General features: G+C 40.4%; 1 protein-coding gene across 8 annotated transcripts in view; it reads left to right on the top strand.

Moving 5' to 3' along the window:
- The first annotated feature begins 8,667 nt into the window (after positions 1-8,667).
- The window catches only part of Pld1 (phospholipase D1), a 233,157-nt gene continuing 230,348 nt past the window's right edge, over positions 8,668-11,476 (top strand). For 6 of the 8 annotated variants that reach the window (XM_023562262.2, XM_063227160.1, XM_063227169.1 and 3 more), the window contains exon 1: positions 8,668-8,805. The gene's annotated coding sequence lies outside the window, so the exon portion shown is untranslated. Of the gene's footprint in view, positions 8,806-9,116; positions 9,263-11,476 lie in introns of those variants that run through there. The other 2 variants (XM_063227166.1, XM_063227162.1) reach the window with 2 other exon arrangements.

Here is an 11,476-nt window from a genome sequence, read left to right as displayed (position 1 = left end):
AGATAAAACAGGACATAACAATATAACAATAGAGGTCAAAGCATGACTGTTTCAGCAACCTAGTGCTTCACCACCAAATAACCCGACTTAATAGTAGTTACCATAGTGTCTGTCTTTTTCCTTGAAATATTTGAATAAAACTTCATATATTATAGCTTCAAATATTTCCATATCAAGAAGCCCAGAATAAAGCCTTTCCAATTAATAAGTGAAAACTTTATAAGGCTTCAAGGCCACATAATGGGGAATCATGATTACCACATATTTTTATATATTTGAATCATTACTTACATTAGGGAAACTATTCGGTATTCACACATGCCAGATTGATTTATTTCACTTATGAGTATGGTCTCAAGCTGCGCCCATTTATTGATAAATATCTCAATGTGATCCTTCTTTATAGCTGAATAATACTTCATTGTATAGAAATACCACAACTTTTTTTATCCATTCCTCAGTTGATGGACACTGGGGTTGTTTCCAAGATCTGGCAGTTACAAATTGTGCTGCTATAAACATGGGTGCACATATATCACTGTGGTATGATGCTTTCGGTTCTTCTGGGAATATGCCTAGAAGTGGAATAGCTGGAATAAATGGGACTTCCAATCCCAGCTTATTGAGAAATCTCCAGACTGACCTCCACAAAGGCTGCACAAGTCTACACTCCCACCAACAGTGTAGGAGAGTTCCTTTTTCCCCACAGCCTCTTCAGCATTTGTTGTTGTTGGTTTTCTTGATCCTGGCCATTCTTTCAGGAGTGAGATGGTATCTCAGTGTGGTTTTAATTTGTATTTCTCTAATGACCAATGATGATGAACATTTTTTCATGTATTTATTTGCCATTTGCATTTCTTCATCTGAGAAGTGCGTATTCATCTCAGGACATCTGCCTTTTTCTTGTGCTCCAGCCAGGAGATTCAGGTCAGACCAACACGAGGTCACCATTCAAATGATAATTTTTAAATAAAAATTTATGTAATATATATTTTATACTTAGAGATGCTTAAATCATGAGCAGCCCAAACAATGTCACAAATTTCTTCAGTGCACAAATGTTAAAACACTCATGGTTAATAGAAAATAATAGTTCCATTTAATGTTCTATGTTAAGCTTACTGCCTCTACTGTACTACACTGTTATCAATTTTCTGGATGTTCAACAACTAAAATTAAGAGATAATTATAAATTCTTTTTGGATTCCTTTTGGTGGGATCCACCAGATCTTTTCCCAAAAAAAGATTATATGATGCAAGGGGCAACAGAAAATGAGGCTGGCACTGGGGCCGAGGCTGGGGCAGGGGCCAGGTCTGAGCCTTTTCCAGCCTTTCCACCAGCCCTGGTTCAACCCTCTGCCAACCAGTGGTTGCTGGGCATATTGGGGCCATAATTAACTATACTCAACTGGTATTAAATGACACAATCGCTGATCTCTCTCCTAAATAAAAAGGCTAAACTTGGCCCTCAAACCCCACAGGGAGACCTTCTTAATATGGCTTTTCATGTTTTCAACAACAGAGATAAAAATCAAAAGGAAAAATAACAATCTGACCTTTTAATAGTGACACTTGGAGCTCTGAGACAGGTAAACTGACACAGGGTGGAGCTGTGAGCCCCTCACTGAGCCCCTCCTGGACCATGCTTCAAATACAACAAAGAAGGACACTGGGCAAGAGAGTGCTCCAACGCTGGCGTTCTTCTGGGGCCTTGCCCCTATTACAATCTCAAGGCCATTGAAAGAGTGACTGTCCTAGCTGCCAGAGAGTGGGTAAGCCATTCTTTAACTCCTTGCCCTCATAAGCGATTTCATCACCACCGGATTCATCACTGACTGATCTACTCAGACTTGATGCTGAAGATTGATGGGGCTTGGGGTCCACAGCCCCCCATTAAGGTGTCCTCAGAGCCCCAATTCCCACTGGAGGTCTCAGGTAAGACATTCTCTATACTTGTGGACATAGAGGCCGTATATAGTGTTCTTCCTGAGTTTTCAGGCTGTTGTATTAAGTCCTCAGTCTCTATAGTGGGTGTTGATGGCCAACCTATGCAGCTTTTACAGACAGGGCCTATTCCATGCAGGTTTCAGACTCCCTTCTTCTCTCGTCAATAGTTTGAGATATCTCCAATCCCACCTGCACTACCCATGCCATGTCTATTTTAATTCGTCTCAGAGATCCTTTAAATTTTCCTTGTGTTCCCCAATACCCCATACCTCCCAAACATTTACAGGGACTTATACCTATAATTAAGTACCTTTTAAACAATGGTTTTCTTAAACCTACCCATTCACCCTATAATACTCCCAATTCTCAGGCTACTCAAGCCTGATGGGTCTTCTAATGCAAGACCTTGCGATAATCAATAATGCCATTACTCCAATCCACCCAGCAGTGCCAAACCCTTATACCACGTACTCTCATATCCCTTCCTCCACCACTCACTTTATCCAGTTTGGTTTCTAATTCCTTATATTCTGTCAATTAATTGTCCTTTTTACAGCAGGACTCTTAACAGTCTTTCCTAAAGACTCTCACATCATGCATAAGATCATCTTCATGTTGTTCTACATGACAACTGTCTTAGTTCTCTCCACCCTCAGCTGTTTAGTCAAACGTGAGAACCCTGTGGGCCTAGGCTCTTAAGTGCCTTATACTGACACAGCCACCACCCTCCCCACCTCCCTTATTCTTTCCAGCTGGACCAGAGACAAGCCCTACCTACCTACACTTTTAACCGTTACCCTTTCAGATGGGGAATAACCATCTCTCATAAATTCACTTCTCCTAACCTCACACTTGTTTTTCAGAATTCTACCTGACCTTGGTCCTGATGGAACAGCAAATTTAAATCAAAGACAACTTTCTTTCTACCTCCCCTGGGCCCTTAAATATGATAGTGGCCTTCCTCCTCATAGCACCTTGTCTCTTTGTTTTTTCAGTCTAAAATGTGGGCACTCACCAATGATGAAACTGTCCTGGCTGAAACACCTGGTACCAGCTTCTGAATGGGCATCAACCATCATCCCATCAACCTTCCTAAACCCCAGCACTCCCTTTCAGCAGGAAGTAGTAAGAGAGAGACCGCTCTTTTCCTAACAATACAAAGACGGGAATGAAAGATTCTTGCCTCAGTTGAAATTATGGCAGTGGTCTAATGAGGTGGAAGGCCAAAGCTGGAATGCCAACCATTTCCTGTTTCTTTCCCAGCTCCTGTTTGCGCACAAAGAAAATTCCAATCAGCTGCTCGAGCATCAGCAATGCCCGCCCTAAGCGCCCCCCAGTCAGAAATTATATGTATATCCCATACCCCACATTTCCAGCAGAGAAAGCCAGGTCCTGGTGGTCATGGAGTTCTCTCCACATCTTTAGAATAAAGGTGTTTTTCCTTTATATTCTACTACATTAGTTTGATCCTGGGTAATGGGTAGATTCTTAGATACATATGATTTACCAAAACTGAACTAAGATTTTCTAAAAACCCTAAATAATATAGTCACAGGCAATAATGAAATCAAGGCAATAATAAAAACTGAGGAAAAACCCCAGTTCCAAAGGATTGTTTAATCCTCAAAACTGTTTAATGAAATCAAAAGGGAAGGAGTATTCCCAAAGTCATTCCTGGAAGCTAGCACTACTCTGATTCCAAACCGAAACAAGGATGCAACCAAGCAAGAGAGTTACAGGCCAAGCTCTTCTTAAACATACACAGAAAAATCCTCAGTAAGATACTGGTAAACAGAATGCAACAAACCATGAAAAAATCATACATCATGACTAAGCAGGCTTCATTCTAGAGATTCAAAGATAGTTTAATGTATACATATCAATAAATATAATTTATCCCATAAATAGAAGCCAAGATAAAAATCACACGATCATCCCAAACATGCAGAAAAAGCCTTTGAGAAAAATCTAGCAATTTTTGATAAAAACCCTGAAGAAGATAGGTATAGAAAAAGCTTATGTCAGACTGATTAAAGCGAATTATGACAAATCTACTGCCAACATTACACTAAATGGGGGAGAAATCTGAAGTCTTTTCCTCTTATATCAGGAATAAGACCAGTATGTTCACTCTCACCAGTATGTTCGGTACTGTACTTGAAAACTTAGCTAGAGCAATCAGGCAATAGAAAGAAATCAAAAGCATATGTATCAGAAATAAAAAAGTCAAATAATCTTTCTTTGTAGGCAACATGATTCTCTACATGAAACACCCAAAAAAGACTTATAGGAGACCAAAAGACTTCTATAATTAATAATCAAATTTAGCAATGTAGTGAGATACAAAATCAACACACAAAAATTAATAGTGTTCCTGTATACCAATAATAAATTTATTGAGAAATAATTTTTAAACATTTCCATTTATACAAATGTAAAAAGTTAAATACTTAGATATTAATCTAACCAGGCCAGTGAAAGACTTCAACAATAAAAAGTACAGTACTCCAAAAAAGAAGAGTGCAAAGAACATCAGAAAATGTAAAAATATCTCCTGTTCCTGGATCAACAAAAAGGGTACAGTCAAAAGGAACACATTTCCAGAATGTATATACTAATTTAACGCAATCTCAGGCAAAATACAAGCATCATTTCTCACAAAACTAGGTAAAACAATCTTAAAATGGCAGCAGAAGAAATCTAAAACAGCAAAAACAATCCTGAATAATAAAAGCGATGTAGGAGATATCAAATTCCCAGTTTTGAAATTAATTTAAAAAGTTACTGGCATAAAACAGTCACATGGGATAGAATAGAAAATGCAGAAACAACCCAAGCACATTCAGCTTTCTGATCTTTCATAAAAGGGCCAAAAACATTCACTAGAAAATAGCCTCTCTAACAAATGGTGTTGGGAAAATCATGCTGAAAATTGAAAGTAGACCTACCATGTACTAAAGTAAAATCAAAATGATCAACGATTTAAATGTTAAAACAGAAACATTTAGACATAGGCACAGGCAAGGCATTTCTGAACAGATCCCTGATGGCATAAGAAATAACATTAAGAATCAACAAATGGAATCATATCAAATTAGAAAGCTTCTGCTCAGCACCATAAACAACCAACAGAGTGAAGAAACAACCCTTTCTTTCTCCTTGTCTTCCTTGTATTGCTCTATTCCAGTGTCTGGACACCAATTCTTGGAGAGGCTCTTTCTCTGCTGCTCACCACACTACTCACTATCTTACCAGAAGTTGCTCCAAAAATAAAAATTAAAAAAGTATGCATGCATTAAAATCATATTTTTAAAAAATCATATTTAAATTAGTCATTCTACTTTCAATTTTCAGCATGATTTTCCCAACACCATTTGTTAGGTATATGGAATTTGATTACTTTGGGACTGTTGGATATGAAAAGAGTTTCACAGGGACTTGTTATATACGTGATTAAGAAGGCTGCTTGGTGTTGCAGTTGAGGTGGTAGGCATCATGTGTCACATGGTAGATGATCCAAAAACTGACTGTTAATGGGACAAATTATGAATCCATGAATGAAATCCAACAAGCAAAAAGGAGGATGTGGAAACATGATACCTCTATATTCCTTGGCAATATGTGCTCATTCTATTCCTCATTCTGTCTTGAGATTTTTTTTCCTGTTTTCCACTGTAAATTTATTTTCAAAAAAATTTGATCCTAAATACATTGTACTCATCTTACATTCTGTCACTGAGGCTAAAGTGATTTATGTCACAGGAAGATTTAGGATAAAATATCTTGTGTCTCTCCACTAACATGTGTGCAGTGATCACTTAATTTTATATCAGCTAGTAAATGTTTATAAATGAATGAATGACATTAATGGTTGTTAATCTGGCAGACTGAAAGATTCAAGGGTGACAAAAACTGTGTAAGTGAAGGTTTCAACACAAGCAATGAATACAGATTTTCAGTATCTGAAGGAAAAGGACTACCGTTGGCCTTTAGAATAGACAGGAAGTGGTGAACAGCAGGACCCAAGCAGGTTACCCACTAGCTGAATAAAACCAACAAGCCAGAAACAGCCTCTGACTGGTCACTAAAGCTACTGCTAAGGTCACTACTGCCTCTACTCAGTGGAGCCCAACCTCAAACACCCTTAGCTCCCTCATTCTTTGAAGTGGATCCACCGTTTCCATTGGGTTGCTGCCAGAAGCTGCTCTCCTGCCAGGACAATTCCCATGAATGGAGAGATAATTCTTAATAAGAAAAGGGAACTACCACAAAAGAGGATAGATGGCAGCATCCCAAAATTGAGCTAGGTGACCTGAATGCAAGATATAAAAGATACCTGGACAAAAAATCTGGAGGAGTAACACGTGGCATATAAATTTTATAGACCATATATATAAATTTTAGAGTGCCATTCTTACTGAAGACATTGTTAGAAATGAAGGAGAAAGAGGAGTATTCACCACGGGAAAAAGTAGGCAATGGATATGTACAGATCATTCTCTGTAAATGAAGCACAGAATCATTAGAATGAAAAATAGTGATTAACATTACTAACTGTCAAAGAAATGAAGATTACAACAAAATATGACTTGGATGCAATCATCCTTTCAAGTTATAAAAAGACAATACTTAGTTACGGTTACGGCAAGTAAGTTTGCAGCAACACAGAATCTCAAAACTGTTTATAAATACTGACCCACTTTTAAGAATCTATCCGAAGAATTAAGAGATTTCAACAAAAATGATAAATCCAGTGTTTACTCTTACATGATTTATAAACTGCAAAAAAGTTGAAAATATTCCAAAAGCTATCAATCCCAATAGATCAACAAATAGAAATGGTAATACACTATTCTTCAACCATTAAAAATTGCATTTTAATACAATTAAAATATAATTACATGCAGATCGTTAATGACAATTAAAAATACTCAATTTATAGATATCCAGTGAGACCAAATTTTAAATAAATCTTAAGTATAGAAAAATAATTAAAAAGAAATATACCAAAATGTTAGCAATGTGTATGTGAGGATCATGGATAACTTTCATTAACAAAAGATTTTTGTAACATATACATGTAAAAATTATAACAAATGCATATTCTTATAATTAGAAGAAAAGATAAGGATTTAGAATAACACTTGTCTGACATAAATGTTATGCATACTGAAGTAGATATATAATAGAATTTTTCTTGACAACTCTGGAAAAGAAAAAAAAATCACAAAATCTCTCAGGAACGTAGAAATAATTACCTACACAATTGCACTATTTTGAAAATTTATATTTGGCAGACCACATAGTTTATGTTCATTTTGAAGCCCCATTTGGCATTTTTATATTTTATTCCTCTTCCGTAGTGAGGCAGAAATTCAGCTATTTTGAGGGCATTTTCTTACATTTTAATTAGAATTAATAGAAAGACCTATTGTCATTCGTTAATAGCAGATGTTTTAGTGATGACCCTTAAGAAATTAGGGTGCAATTTTACAGCCTGCTGCTTCTCACCCAAAAGCACTGTACTTTCTAAAGGCAGGCTTTTAACAGTGCAGTCACTTGTGTGCATAATACTTATCAAATCATCTGTGACTAATAAAGCTTGAGAAAGAGGGGCGCAGGAGGGTAGTTTGGCTTTCAGTAACATGCTTGTGGTAACCTTGCCAAACTCCTTTTAGGCAATACTCTCCTTGCGCAGAGGGCCATGTGTTTAATTGTAAAAACCCACTAGTATCATAGGATTTAAAAGACATCAATTACTTCTGTCAACATGGAAAGAGTGATGGCTGTGTGACTCTCCCATCATTAAGAAAAGATGTGCTCAAGAGAAAAAAATGCACTCCAGGGAACCCGAGAACTATAGGTTACAAAAAAACTGAATTCCAGACTATAATTTCACCCCTTCTCCGATTTGGGGTTGAAATATTACATTTTTCATTTTATGTAGTGCCATGTGTGCAGTAAGACGTTATGTAAGTCGGCCAGTCTCGGCTGTGTAATAGCCACTCAAAGCTTTAAAGTGCACCACATTAAAAGTTGGGCGTATGGAGAGGTCCTCATTCCCTTTAGCTTTGGTGGGATGCGACATTGCGCAATGAGGTTAGAAATGGCTTAAATCCAAAACCCCATTCCAAAGGGCTGGGTATTCAAGCCACGTGACAACTCGTTCTCTTTTCCTGAAGTTTCTGTCCAACTTGGGTTAAAAATGGTCAAACTGGACGAGTGGAATGGGAACTTTTCCCATGTTTCAGTCCCAATTTATAGTTTTATGCTACGATTCTTTTAAGAGACATCAAGGCACAAATTGTCATCTCCTGCCATCTTAAGTGGGTGACTTTGGGTTGGTTACTTCAGTTTTCCGGCCAGTTTCTTCGTCTGGAGATTGGCGATAACAGTGGCACGCAGATAACATCATGGAGGCACCTACTTCAATGCGCCACCCGGGGCCACATATTTCCCCCGCAGATTCACCGTGTGCTCGCTTATGAAGGCGGCCAGTAGCGGCAACCAGCCCTCAGCGCGGAGCGTGGGCACCTCCTAAGAATAACAGCGCTAGGGCGCATTCCCTGGGTTGCGACGCTGGAGTTAGGAAACTTGGAGAGAAGTGAGACAAAGCAGCCGGCGGCACAGAGGCGCAGCCGCGCGCAGTCCCCTGCCGGCCGCCACCAGCCGGACCCGGGCGCCGCCTCGCCCCACCCCTGCGCAGCCGGGCGGCCAGTTCCGGGCGGCAGCGCAGGGCGCTCGGTCCCGCGGGCTTGTTCCCCGACTCCAGCGCCTGCAGCCCGGCCCGCGGCGACCTAGACGCCCGAGAGTCCGCCTCGACCGACCGTGCGGGTGACTGCGCCCCCTCGCCGGCAGGTAGGAGCCGCGAGGCCGTGCGCTCCCGCGGGGGCGCATTTCCGCCATGCCGGCCTCCGTCCCTCCTCCTTCCAGCCCCGCGCACCGGCCGCTCCCAGCCTAACTCCGACCGGATCTGAGCAGCTGCGTGGGCGGCGAGCCCCGTGCCGCCCCAGGGTTTCCTGCGCCCGCCTACGGGCTCGATTCCCGAGGAGTCCACGCCGGCCACTTCGGCGCGCGCTTTGGCAGAAGGGGCGGCGACTGCCTGGAGCTCAGAGCTGTGCTGGCTCCTGGCGGATGTTGGGGCGTGCACTGGCCCCAGTGAGCCCGTCTGTCTCCCGGTTGTCTAGCGCGCCTTGGGCTCGCGCGCGCTGTGGTGTGACAGGGTCGGCGGTCGCGATGGCACCAGCATCCCCGACCAACCAGGAAGTGCTGCCTTCCAAGGTTTACAGCCAGCCGGCCCTACGCTCGGTCCTGGGTGTGTGGCCACACAGCTGCTCGCTGCAGGGTCCCAGATGTGATGTGATGACTCAGAGGTGGGGTGAGGGTGGCTTGGCGCAAGGCCAGGGGGCCGAGGGCCAGAGGAAGCAGGACGTGTGTTAGGGGGCTTGTTCTCCCGACTGTAGAATGGCAGATGGCAGAGTGCTGTCTTCCAAGCGGATAGGATTTGGGGATGCCCACCATATCTAGGTCATGCCTATGTTTGCTTCTTCTAAACTTGGATTATGGTTGTCTTTATTTTCTTCATGAAGCACTAAATGCAAGTGAAATCTTCAGGAGCACAGGAGATTCTGCCTGTGATCTCTAGTCTACCCCCAGAATAGGGAGCTCTCTTCACTTGTCAGCCAGGCCTGCCATTTTCAGTTGCTAACCCTTAGTTGGCCACCCAGGCCCTGGAGACTAGGTACTCACATGTATGTTAAATGTGTGTGTTTAATGTCAGTGCAGGGAAAACATAGGGAAAGTAGGGAATCTACAGTTTGTGTTAACAGACACTGCATTTACATGTTGCCTATTTGAATAGGGATCTCTTTCAGGAGTCAGTGTTGTAATGCCATCTGCAAGCACATTTGTACACTGCCTCTCAGGGTTGCTTGGGGGTCCTTTAACTGATTGTATACTCTCTCACCCTGGCTTTTAAAGATCCAACACAACATTCCATGTAAAAAGTGTGGGTAGTGAAGGCTGTGAGGAAAATGTATCTTTCCCATGTTTGCCTCTGGTGTCAGAATATTTATACAATAAGTGCCAAATATTTACACTTTCATTTAGGTTTAGTGCTGCATTTATGACTAGGTAGAGAATTCTGTTCTTTGGAAGTTGTCTATGTAGTGTGTTTCCTAATTTAAAATTATAGTTAAAAATTAATTTACTTGAATTTCTGCAAGGTTTTAAACAGTTTATTTTCTGTTAAAATACAACATGAAGTTTACAATGCTAAACATTTTGAAGTGCATGCTCAGTAGCATTAAAGTGTATTGTTATGCTGTCACCCCTACCATTCATCCACAAAAGTCTCTTCATCTTTCTTACAAGGTTTTAATATTTTAATAATAAGTGTATGGGAGGCTATACTTTTTCTCACTAAATAAGGCTTGAGTCTCTTCTTGCTTCAGAGAAATGTACTTTTAGAGAGAGTAAAAAAGCCACAGCCAGGTGGTGTTTAGTAAATTTTATCTCCTCTAGAAAAAGTCTAATATATTACTATTTGATGGCCGGTTTGGGAGCTACTTAAATTCATTTGTAAGGTCATTATGAGGTTTAGCTATCAAGAAGTGGGAATAGGGAAAGGAATTATTGCTGTGAATAGTTCCTCCACTGAATAGCTAACAGCAACAACACTAGTAACAAATACAAGTTTTGTCTCCTTTAGCAGTGTAGTAGGACCTATTTAAATTATGACTGAGGGCAATTTGTGATGTCTCTTTAGTAAGTAAAACAAATTTTGATCAAGCCAGCTGTTGGACTTCACAGTTTCCTGTCCACCCCAGGTGTTTACTAAAGTCTGTGCTGGAGGATCCAGCACATAAGATATGGCTCCTTACACATGCAGTTAGGGTGAGTCATAGTGGTAAAGAGAAAAGCTGTAGCTGTGCAAGACCTGGTCTTGTGTTTACAATCCCTTTTAAGTTTTAACACCACAAATAAAATGTATTTGCAAGGGTGTGGCTAAAAATGACTACACAGTTAAAATGAGATATGTATGACTTTAGCTTTCTAGAAGCCTGTGACATTTGTGATTAGAAAAGGAATCATACAAATCACATTGTAGGCTTCAGTGGGAATGAATTCTAGTACATCAATTTTCTACATTTACAGCGCAGTATAAAGTCTGGATCCCAGATGTTTTAGTTGGGTTATTAAACAATAGTAAATGTTATGTAACTGCTTCATACTATCACAGGTCTTTTTTAAAATCCTTCTTGCTTAGGTTTTAAAACTTGCTTAATTTTAAAAAATTTATTGAATAAACATAGTGATGCACATGGTGCTTACTTTGTGACAGGCACTATTTGAACATTTTATAAAGGTGCATGGTTCATGCTCAAAGAAACTCTGTAACTTAGGTAATCTTATTAAATCCATTTTACAGGCAGTGTAGTTTGAGATAGTGTGGCTAGGTCATGGCAGAGTTGGGGTTCCATTGCAGGCAGCCTCATCAAAGGACGTTTCTTTCCTCTTTAGCAAAAAC

This window comes from Cavia porcellus, unplaced genomic scaffold (assembly GCF_034190915.1).
Source record: "Cavia porcellus strain 051 isolate PalLab524CR breed Dunkin Hartley unplaced genomic scaffold, mCavPor4.1 scaffold_17, whole genome shotgun sequence".
Lineage (NCBI taxonomy): Eukaryota > Metazoa > Chordata > Mammalia > Rodentia > Caviidae > Cavia > Cavia porcellus.
Note: the sequence above shows the minus strand (reverse complement) of the source record. Positions and strands in the feature narration are given on the sequence as shown.